The following is an 11,379-nucleotide window of genomic DNA, read 5'->3' on the forward strand; positions in this document are numbered from 1 at the left end:
AGGGGGGGGGGGGGGGGGGGGGGGGGGGGGGGGGGGGGGGGGGGGGTGAGAGTACGACCACTTACCTTGTACCTCATGCTCGATGATTATTCAGCGGGTAGTGGTCCGACGTTGGCCAAGCGGTCGCCTGCAACAAAGAGCAACATCGGCGTGAGACTGGGGGTCGGCTAAACGATGCGCAGCTACGCGGGTTTAAGCGAGACGGAGCGACGGGAGGGGGAGGGGGATGGTGAGGGGGGAGCCTCCCCCCTCGAGGCACAGAGGAGTCGAGCACTCGGTTCGGCTGAAAGGGAGACAGTGCCTTCCTCGTTCGCCTCCCTCCCGCCCCTTAATTGAGAGACCACGGCCTAGTGCTCGACGCACTTGTACGGGCGTCGCGGCGCCATTGCATCAGCCATGAACACGAGTTGGATGATAGCGCCGATGCTTTTTCACGTCGGATCTCCTTATCCTCGTCGGCTCCTTTCCCTTAACCCCCACCCCCTCGTCGTTTTCCATTACTATTTTCGTGGATTATTACTCTTTCGTCTTCTTTTTACTTTTTTCTTTTTGCACATTAGGTAGTCGCGCGTCGTGACTCTTATGAACGACTTATACGTAAGCGCACGGGTTATGTTCTTTTTTTTTTTTTTTTTTTTTTTTTTTTTTTTTTATTTCATCGAGAGTGTCTCGGGTGTTCGTGGGGTTATGCGAGTCGGCTGGAAGCGCCCTCGGAAGACTAAAATTACTTATGAGAAAGTTTCTTTGTAGCGGGCAATGGCAATTACGGATTAAACGCGCTTACATAAAATTATTGATCCGAGTAATTGGGAGGCGTGTAGTACCTATGGGGATATTGTGATAAGCATTGTGACATTAAAGCCCTATTCCGATGCAGCGAGTCGAGCGTCGATTTTACTCTATCTTTTTAATCGTACAGGTAAGTGTTCCTCCCACCCTCGCATTATGCAATATGCAGTTAGTTCTATGCGATTCCACTAAAACTACGTCTACCCGAACGTATTTAATACTTTAAAACCTATAAATTATTTATAAAAAGAAAAGCGAGATGTGTGTCGAAAGTATCGACGTATCGACGTATCGACGTATCGACGTATCGTTTACATACGCTACGTACTTATATATATTAACGCTTATAAAAATAAAGATAAAATTAGTTTAAGATTAATCGTTAGACCGTATAATATAAATGTAGTCGAGGATATTTTTATTACAAAAAATTTCATGTGCTTGTCCGTTTGAGAAGAAGGAGTGACGATTTCATTTATTAGTCACACTTATTTCTTCTAACCTATTTTCGATGAAATTAAAATTTCCATTAAATTCATTCTTTTATTTTTATGGACGAATTACGAGATGACAAAGTAGAATCTCGAATACAGCGTTATAGAAGAGTATTTTAAGACTAAAAGCATAGTGTCTCATCTCAAATAGCAAATGCATTGGTGACCAAGTTTGTGACTTTTCATGCGCTCACATTCCAATACAGTGTGTGTGTGAATTTTTTTTTTTTTTCATTGTAGGTTTTTATCAAAGGTCATTATTTTGAAAGAGAAAAGAAAGGATTGTGTTATGTTCTCAGAATATGAATTTTCAGTTTTATAAAGAATATTCCTATTATAATTATTATTATCATTATTATCATTGTTATTGTCATCAATTATTGTTATTGTCATATATCTGGCATTATCACGTTATTTTTAAATGTAAATCAATTATTTTACCATTTTTCTACCTTCTTTTCTCTCTTCTTTGTTGCGATATTGATATAATATTTTTAAGATAGTTTTTTTTTTGTTGTTTTTATAAAAATATTAATATGTGATATGAAAAAGCATCGTTACTTAAATTATTAGATATACAAAAAATTTTCATTATTAATATAATAATTAGGTTGGGCGCAATCTAGAAATTTGTTACTCTGTAAAGTAATCGTGCAGCATAAAAATATGTAAAAATATGTAAAAGGAGTTCCACGTATGATGAGCAATTTTATTGCGAAGCTTTCACTAATATGAACTTCCAATGAACAACGTAAGTGTGAATCTTTACTAGTGTTAACTGTTTTTTTGATTTTTGATTTTTGATTTTTTTTTTGTTTTTTTTGTTTTTTTTTTGTTTTTGTTTTGCTTAATAAACTATAATTTTCTGGAGAAAGTTATTTGCCTTTTTTTTTTATATTTTCATTCGTAATTTTAAATTATTTCGTATATGTTATATTCTAGACACTACATATGTAAATGGCAATTTGCCCAACATTCCATTCAACTTATTTTACATTTGCCTCACTTTATATTTTATAATATCTTTAACACGTTTCATAAAAGCTCATAAATACTACTGGGCTTTCTAAATTAATTGTGAAACTGAAAATTTCATGGTAAAATTATCTTGAATATAGCATATATTTTTAAAATTTAAATAAATAAGATGTCAATATGCGAAATTTATGTAAAATTTATTTTTCAAAAATATTTAATTTTTTCAATGTAGATATATATATACATATAAATATGAATTTCCCATTATTAATAAAAATAAGTTTTAAGAGATTTCATAAATTCTTCTCAACATTTGACTACATTCAGGCATTAAGTTTATAAACTGGCATATTTTACTCTATTCTCAGCTCTAAGAATTTCTTTGATTTCAAGAATGAATAAAATAAGAGATAAATTGTAAAGCGAATGTTCAAATTCTTTAGTAATTTATATTTAAAATTATACATTATATAAATAAATTAATATTTCGTCAATCGGCAACGAAGAACAAATTTGATAAAGAATCTTGATTTTTCGTAAAATGTCTCGAATATATTACAACAGTGTGAATTTTTCGATTTTTTTTCGATAAGTTCCTTAGAGTTCCTTAAAGCACAAATTACTTATTAAGAAGTAAATGAAAAATTAAAATAAGTATTTAAGTTTAAAAATACTTTCCAAGTATTTTGTTGCTTTCACAAAGAAAAGCAGACTTAGAGGGCGTGGGTGGGGGGGGGGTTTTTTTTTTTGGGGGGGGGTTTTTTTTTTTTTTTTTTTTTGTCGTCGTCGTCGTACAAGCAAAATCAAATTAGTTCAAATGTTATTCGCGGTATGAATCAAAAGTGAGGTTACATTCATATTCAATCCTTTTATTAGATTTTAGCAGCAAAATCCACTCCAATCAAATGAATTTTCAATTCTCCACGGCTCAAGTAGTGAAATTTTCTTATAATGCTGAGGAAGAATTCGTGAGCAAGATACCATCTGAATTATGCGATAAAATTTTGTCAAAAAATTATGTTTTATTAACGAGACAGGATTTATCGATGTTAAAATCAAAATCAATTGAAAAATAATATTAACGAAAAAGGCCGTAAAGTGAATTCAAATTTCGCAGTTTGTATTACATTGAAATTTTCAGTGAAGTGACGTAATATTGGAAAAGCAATATTCTTAATTGCTTTCTATTCTAATTTTCATGATAATTTAATCCATAAATTATGTTAGTATAAAAAAAAAAAAAAAAATAATGGACTTGTTTAAATTATAATATAACAGTTATATACATATATAATTGTAGAAATTTGATGGATTGCAGAATTTTTACAGAAATTTTGTACTTTACACATGTCTCGAGCGTAATGAAATAAACATTATCACTTACATTTGCGATATTAGTCAATGAATCCCAATGGACTCAAAGTTATTTCATTTTTTAAGCTGAATGGGTATATCAATATAACATCAATATATATATATATATATATATATATATATATTTATGACGATCGAATAAACTTAAATACTCATGTGTGTAGTATGAATTCGTAATTGAATCCTGGCTTATTCAAACGTTAAGAAAAAGATTTATTCACCACATTGTTCAATTTACTCTGGTTTCATCTAAGGCAGTAAATTTAGTACCCGAATTTCAATGCATACCTAAACAATTCAGTCTTTGTGCATTTCTACTGTTTATCTCAGCAGTGCTTGTTCCACGGTTCTGCTGAATATTGTTATGAACTGTTCAAATGTACATATTCATTATTTTACGATTAAGCGTCGAGTTATGACTTTAAGCACAAAATACATTTTCATTTGAACATCGATTACACGCACATAATTAAACATTAACCTTGATGTACAAGTCATGAATATTATTCTATTATAAACTATTTATCGTAATAATTTTATCAAACATATCTTATTTGATCTTAAATTAATACTAATAGCTACGAGATAAAGCTTGAGGGGATAAATGTATATGGATATCGTTAATTTCCAATTTCAAATATAAACATTAATGTATTTTCATTCTCAATGCAGATTATTTTTTTACTTTTAATGGATAACGATATTGATATGTTAAAAGTCTAACGAAATATCTCCAAGTCATAGGTAAATCATATATACAATGTATTCAGCATTGAATATATAAATAGGATTTTATCGACACAGTAGATGACAAAGTCATTTTAATAGTCTTTTTACGTTATTTCTAATATCTTCGCCTTAAAATATAATTATTCGTAATTTCATTAAAATATTAACAAATAAGGAGTAAGATATACGCGATAATGTAAAATACGTAAAGATATTTACTGCTATCATGACAAAAAATATATTCATTCAGTCCTAAGGTACAATTTATATAGAATATTTAGCGATATGTTTTTCTAAAATATTAATAACCTAATAAACCATATTAGGTTTATTATGTGGCTAATCGATTGAAATTGAGCCAAATATGTCACGGTAATTGGTATATTTTAAACAAAACGAACGGGGATATTAATTTTTTACTTAAACGGGGTTCAAAGTAAATCTCGTTTTCCGCGGCAAAGCCATTCTTGGCAAATGTTTGCTCGATTTACGCAATTTATATTTCCGCGTTGCGAAAGATACACACAAACACGCATTTGGAAAAAATGGGGGGGGGGGTGGAAATGAGGAAGAACGAGATTGATCGCAGCAGGAAAAAAATTCAAACCATACACTCGCTCCTCTATTTCTAGATCCGTCTCCACCTTCTGAGATCAAAGCGACCGTAGAACTTTGTCGTCGTCGTCGTCGTCGTCGTCGTCGCCGTCGTCTTCGATCCTCAAAGATTGACGATTGAAGGTTGGAATCGAGCGGCACTCGCTTCTCGTAATACGATTTGTCGACAACAAAAGAACAACGAAGAGAGCACTGGAGAGAGAGAGAGAGAGAGAGAGAGAGAGAGAGAGATGGTGCGTGCGCGGGAGCGCGTGTGTACGATGGAGGGGTGGGTGGGTGGGTGTGAGGGTGAATAAGGGGGTGGATGGAAGGTAGGCCAAAATAGGTTCTGTTATCCGTAATATTCTTGTTATTTTGCCCTGGGTATATGATTTTCGTAGGCAACAGATTTTTGAATTGCAAGTTGAATTTTCGCGAAATATTTCTTCACGAGAAGAGTTGAGCTATTATTTTCTTGAATTATTACGTGGCTTATTTGACATATAGTAAAATACGAACATGGATAGTTTTTTTTTTGTTTTTTGTTTTTTTTTTTGTTTTTTGTTTTGTTCCAAATATAATGCTTATTTCAAACATCGAGCAATAATAATATACCCGATAAGTGTCTTATTAATACCTAGAATATCTTATATTTTGATATTAAATTGCAATCGTGAGACTGATATTTATGAAGATTACTTTCTTACGATTATTTTCATCAAACGTTTATTTTTAAATAAAAACAGGAATATCGTTTGTTATGCGGCTATAAATCCATCGATTGTGAACTAAATTGCTAACTCGTATAGAAATATTTTCGCATTATTGGCTGTTTTCAACATAAAATCCATTTATTCTCCTATTCAAGTGAATACCTGATCGTTGACCAATAAAAAGCATAGCATCCATTATTGTAAAATGTGCAAAATCTGAGGAAAATGTGTACAACAACAACAACAACAACAACAACAGCAAAAACAACAACAGTAATTATTTAATATCGATTAATTATGTAGCGTATTTATGATTAATAAATTGAATATTTTACTTGTTAGTTTAACGACTAATTCGTTTGGAATATTTATTTCATAAGCTGTGTGCGTGCAAAATCAATAGTTTGCATATTACGTTATCGAGAGATTGAAATTCAAAGGCATATTTATGCATATCTTCTACTTATGCTATTAATATATCTTTGTGAAATCAATGTTTGTGGTTTTTTTTCTCTCTCTTTTGTTCTTTTTTCGAAATTTCTATTATAAAGCCTTATGCTTTGTTTCATCAATTTTCTAGATAGCAAATTTGGCATTTAGTTTATAGAGGCGGATAAAAATAGCCGGAATAAAGTGAATCTTTAAGAGGAAAGGAAATGTTCGTAAAGCGTTTACTATATTAATTCCGATCGAATGTATTCTATTCTTCAAAATCTTTCAATTATTCAAAATTTTCGTTATTTTCAAATGGATCGAGCAACAATCGTAGCATTGATATTTATAAATATACATCTATATAAATATTCAGTGGCAAAGTATTGCTCTCGACAATTCGTCGCTTTAGCCTTTAACTAACATAATATCGAATGAGATGCCCATGCAATGTAAAAACCGTGAATATCCTCATGATGTAACGAAATGCACTTGGATCCGTAATACGAACATACGGCTTGAACGTTGTTATTTTGTCGATCCATCTTGCGTGTAATGCAGGCAGAAACATAAGGTTACAAAAAACGAAGTCAAGAGGCTAAGTTTAGCGGATGTCTGGGAAGAAAAGGCGAGCCCGTAGTATCCGTAGGATTTCTATCGGTTGACTGATCGATAGCCATGTCGGCTTTTATTGCCACGATCGCTCTTTTCGATAGTCGGTCTCTACTTCCGGTTTGGTTTGTTCCCTTTTTCGAAAAAAAGCAGCCCGCGTTATTTTTTCGCTCTTTTGGTAAGCGAGGTTTTTTCTCTCTTTTTTAAGGATAAGCGATACGTATTTCATCGCGGACCATGTATTTTCACGAGTGCGAGCTTTTCCATGAGAATTACCATTGTCGATGGTTGCGGATCAATTTCTCTTCTCTATACTTTCTTTATGATATGCCAAACTTATGATTTTGTTAAAACGAGCTTGAAACTTTGATGCGTATTTAGTTGCAGCGGATAAAAGATTACAATGAAAAAGTACGATATGGCTTTTAGTTGGTGGTGTGCCGCCTCGTTGAAACGACGCGAAGAGAAATTTTGTAAGCATACGGTGCGTTTATCTTGTGAATTTTTGAGGTTAATATGGCTAGTTAGTGGCATTGGCCGAAGGAGTTATTGGCACAACGATTACATTATGTTATAATAATATTAACGACAAAAATATATCCTTCCTCAATTAATTTCTATTTAATGGAAGAATGTTGGGGATGTTTTAGATCGACCATGCAGCGCGATATCAACTAGGATACAGGATTTGATCTTCCGTACTTTATAATTTAAGCTGTATGCAACTATGCTTCATTCACTTATAAATTGTACGTAATTGAAATGGAATGAAGATGATTTACCGTAAAAATGAGCATTAAGAATGAAAATTTCGTAGGGTATTATCGAATTATCATATATGTGTTAATATAGTGATCATTAACGACAGGTATTGCCTGACGAGGCAACTGCGCGGTCTATATAAAGTAAAAGTGAAATTTCACTCTATTTATATGTTTGACATTATTACTCATAGCTCAGCACTTTACTTAATATGATAATATTATTACCTTAAAGTTAGTCACGATGATGTAAGAGGCGCCGAGTTAATATGTAAAAAGCTTGGAATTAATCTAGCCACGATCAAAGATTCGACCACGTGATTTACTATTCTCATTCGCTCATAAAAACTCTTAAGTACTTCCTCAAATAATACAATACCGAGGGAAGTACAATTCTTTCTAGTGTCTGTACCGTTGATAGTGCTTTTAACAATCTTTAAAATTAAATTGCGATAATACACTAGTTCGTTTTAAATTCATAGCTTATTAAAATTAAAATCAAAATTTCAGCTCATTTAAAAAAAATATTAGTTACTTAGAATGGTTAATTAAATAAAATAAAAAAGGTTAAATGAATGATATCAAGTGCAAAACAAATGGCCTTTTAATATATATCTGCGCTATTGCAATAAACAAAATACTTTAAATTAACCGAGTGCGTTGCAAGAGCTTATCAAAGTTATGGAGAAGCATATGCTAATCTACTCCTTTCACTTTTCGCAAATTCGTTTTATAAATTTACACGCGCAAACATAAAACAAAATTGTAATTTGAAATATCGTTGTAGCTTAGTGTGAGATTCCCTTGCTTCCGTATATTTTAATTCGTAGCCTTTGTGTCCTTCCGCGTATATAACAATGCCATCGGATAATCTGAAACTTTGCAGAAGTTATGAACTTGGTATAAGTTTTTAAAGTGGTTAAACTATTTCATTACAATGATACTGAAATGTAAGTGAAGTTCAATTAAAAGTGACGTCTCGATAGCAATCCTTAGCCACGCGATTCTGTAAATTTAGAATTCATTTGGTTAAGAGATTCATCTGTAAATGTAATACAAAGCGCGAATTAAATTAAATCTAAATACGAATAATCAGCTTAAAAGAAATTCCGAAAAATAAACAAGACCATTATTCTCGTTATGAATATAGTGAAAATTTCGACGAAAATTTCGGCTTTTCATAATTTTTCAATCTATTAATCTACACAATGAAATACTGTGTTATTTAAATAGCTAAATTAATTCTTTAATACGTAGCAGGCGATTTATAACAATGAAAAATACTTACCTACACAGTTTCAGTTTTCTGATTTTTAAGCGAATTTTCTCTTATTTAAAGTATTTTATTAATTTTTGTACTCATTCGAGCGAGCACTACTTTCGAAGGTAAAAGTACTGTGAAATTAAAAGTTGAACAAAATTAAGAATTATAATAATAATAAAATAATAAATAAATAAATAAATAAATAAATAAAAAACAAAAAATGAAATAAAATGATGTTCCTTGTATAAAACATGGACATAAACATGCACTGGCAATTGAAAATTTATATACGCAAATGGGAATTTGCTATGGGAAATTTGCTAATATTGATGGATTTTATTGAAATAACTTTCGATTTGTTGAATGATTTTAATGTTAAAACTTTATTGATAAATCTAAAATATTTCCAAATACATTGACTTTATTTTTCTTAAAAGCATATTTTTAATAAAAATAAATGAATCTATGAATAATTGGAAAATCCAATTAAGAACTATGAAATTATAAATTTGCGTAAGTTTATGGGGCCAAAACTTTATAAGAAAGTTTCGAGATAATGCATATGTTGAAATGAAAATAAATTATATATAAAGCTTTAGCACGTAAGTCTAAAATTAACAAGGATAACGAATATTTTTCACACTTTTATCAATAGAAATTCCACTGATTTATCAATTAATTAATTTTCAATTATTAGATACAAATTCGACGCTTTAATATATACATTTTACGAATAAGAGATAAATTGGAAAAATGAAATTTCAATAATGAATAAAATAAACTATCATATATATCTTTTAAAAAACTTTGTTTTGTGATTGTTTTGTGCCATTTTCCGGAATTTTCCCAAACACTCAATGAGCTGTAACATTTCTCTTGCTCGAATTTTCACAAAATAATCAATTTTGAATGCCATTCATTCAATACAGCCTATTTTCATCTGCCGTATCAGTACTTTTAGCAGACTTACGTTATTTCATCATCCAGATAGGTTTAAAGATTACCCAAGAAGAGTGATAAAAGCAAAAAAAAAAAAAAAAAAAAAAAAAAAAAAAAAAAAAAAAAAAAAAAAAAAAAAAAAAAAAAAAAAAAAAAAAAAAAAAAAAAAGAAAAAAGAAAGAAAAAAAAAAAAGAAAGAAAAAAGAAAAAAGAAAGAAAAAAGAAAAAAAAAAGAAAGAAAGAAAAAAAAAAGAAGCGTATTCACGGCAAAACTGGTAGAATGAGTATTGTGGAAAAATCCAGGAGGATCGGGACAGTCTCGCTCACCAAGACAATGGCATTAGTGCTCATCAAATAGTCGTGATTAACGTCGCGCGCTACAGATCCTCGGTAAAACTTTGATCGGCATGTAGGCATTTGACAGAGAGGGGCAAACATTTGTTCGCCAGCGAGAACAATAAGAGATAGAGTGAGATAGGTAAGTATCGGCCGTAGTCCTCCGAGGGGAAGAGTCTTACTCGGCGGCGCCATAATTTTTGTCTCCCGCGTGACTTTTCATCGCCGCTTTTCTGACTCTGGATCGCACGCGGACTCGTACGATTCTCCTCGTAAGCGCGTCTTTCTCTCTCTCTCTCTCTCTCTCTCTCTCTCTCTCTCTCTCTCTCTCTTACTCCCCCCCCTTCCCCTCACCAAGCGACGCACGCTCGATAAAGCCGGACGGCACTTTTGTCAACCGCGACGGCTTACTGCTCCTCGACCTTTTACCACGCTCGCGTTATGCGTTTGGTGCCGGGAGTACTTTATTATATAATGACGCGTCGGGGATGTGGAGCGGAGATACCGAGTCGCGTCGTCGGACTTTTGCGGCTTCGCCTTTCCCACTTGGATCGTGCAGCTCGTACGAATACCTTTGCCACGGATTAGCCGTGAAAAAATGTTTACACGAATGTTACATGGATGCTAGTACTTTCCCTTACAAAGATGGGCTATTTAATGAGGGCCATTTATTTTTAGTTCCAAAATCTTGAGTGGCGAACACGGATTTCAAGAGTCGAGCCGACGCCAATTTGCTTCTCTCGCTGACTTTCATTATCTTGCAACATTCGCTTTTCTAAATATTATTACAATTTTGAAAATTATCAGCTAAGATGCTTTTTAACATTCTGTATTATATTAGTTCACGAATTATTATGATGATTGTAGTATCAATTTTTTAATAATATCGATTATAACGATAAGAACATTTATTCGGTCGAAAAAGAAGATCGTAAATCTGTCTTAAATAATAATGCCAACCACACCAATACCCTCATTTTCTTATCGACTTATTAACAAATATGTATGTATTTATCTACAGATTTACTTTTATGTTCCCACATTCGTCATCAAAAGTTTCTTACCCACGCTTAAGTGACGCACGCGTTACTAAATGAAACTTTGAATTGTCGATACGGGGAGAGTAAGAGAGAGAGAGAGAGAGAGAGAGAGAGAGAGAGAGAGAGAGAGAGATGGGAAGAAAAAAAGCTGAAACTGCTAAGTAACGAGTTGGTTGGTAATTCATTTTTCGCTCGGAAGCCACGTGGAATAAATTATCGCGGCGCCGAGTAAACGAAACGTACGGAGTTAAACAACGTAAGCAATAAACAGACGTGTACGTACAGGGCCTCACTTATCGTCCGCTCCCCCGAGCCACGCGAATT

At 32.7% G+C, this 11,379-nt stretch overlaps 1 long non-coding RNA gene across 1 annotated transcript in view; it reads right to left on the minus strand.

Annotated features, from left to right (window-relative positions):
• Positions 1–11,379, minus strand: part of LOC105368688 (uncharacterized) — an 81,646-nt gene that overhangs the window by 60,969 nt on the left and 9,298 nt on the right. Inside the window, exon 2 of the long non-coding RNA XR_913112.1 lies at positions 66–127. This is a non-coding gene — a long non-coding RNA (uncharacterized LOC105368688). The remainder of the gene's footprint in view (positions 1–65; positions 128–11,379) is intronic.

This window comes from Ceratosolen solmsi, unplaced genomic scaffold (genome assembly GCF_000503995.2).
Source record: "Ceratosolen solmsi marchali unplaced genomic scaffold, CerSol_1.0 scaffold10, whole genome shotgun sequence".
NCBI classification, from domain to species: Eukaryota; Metazoa; Arthropoda; class Insecta; order Hymenoptera; family Agaonidae; genus Ceratosolen; species Ceratosolen solmsi.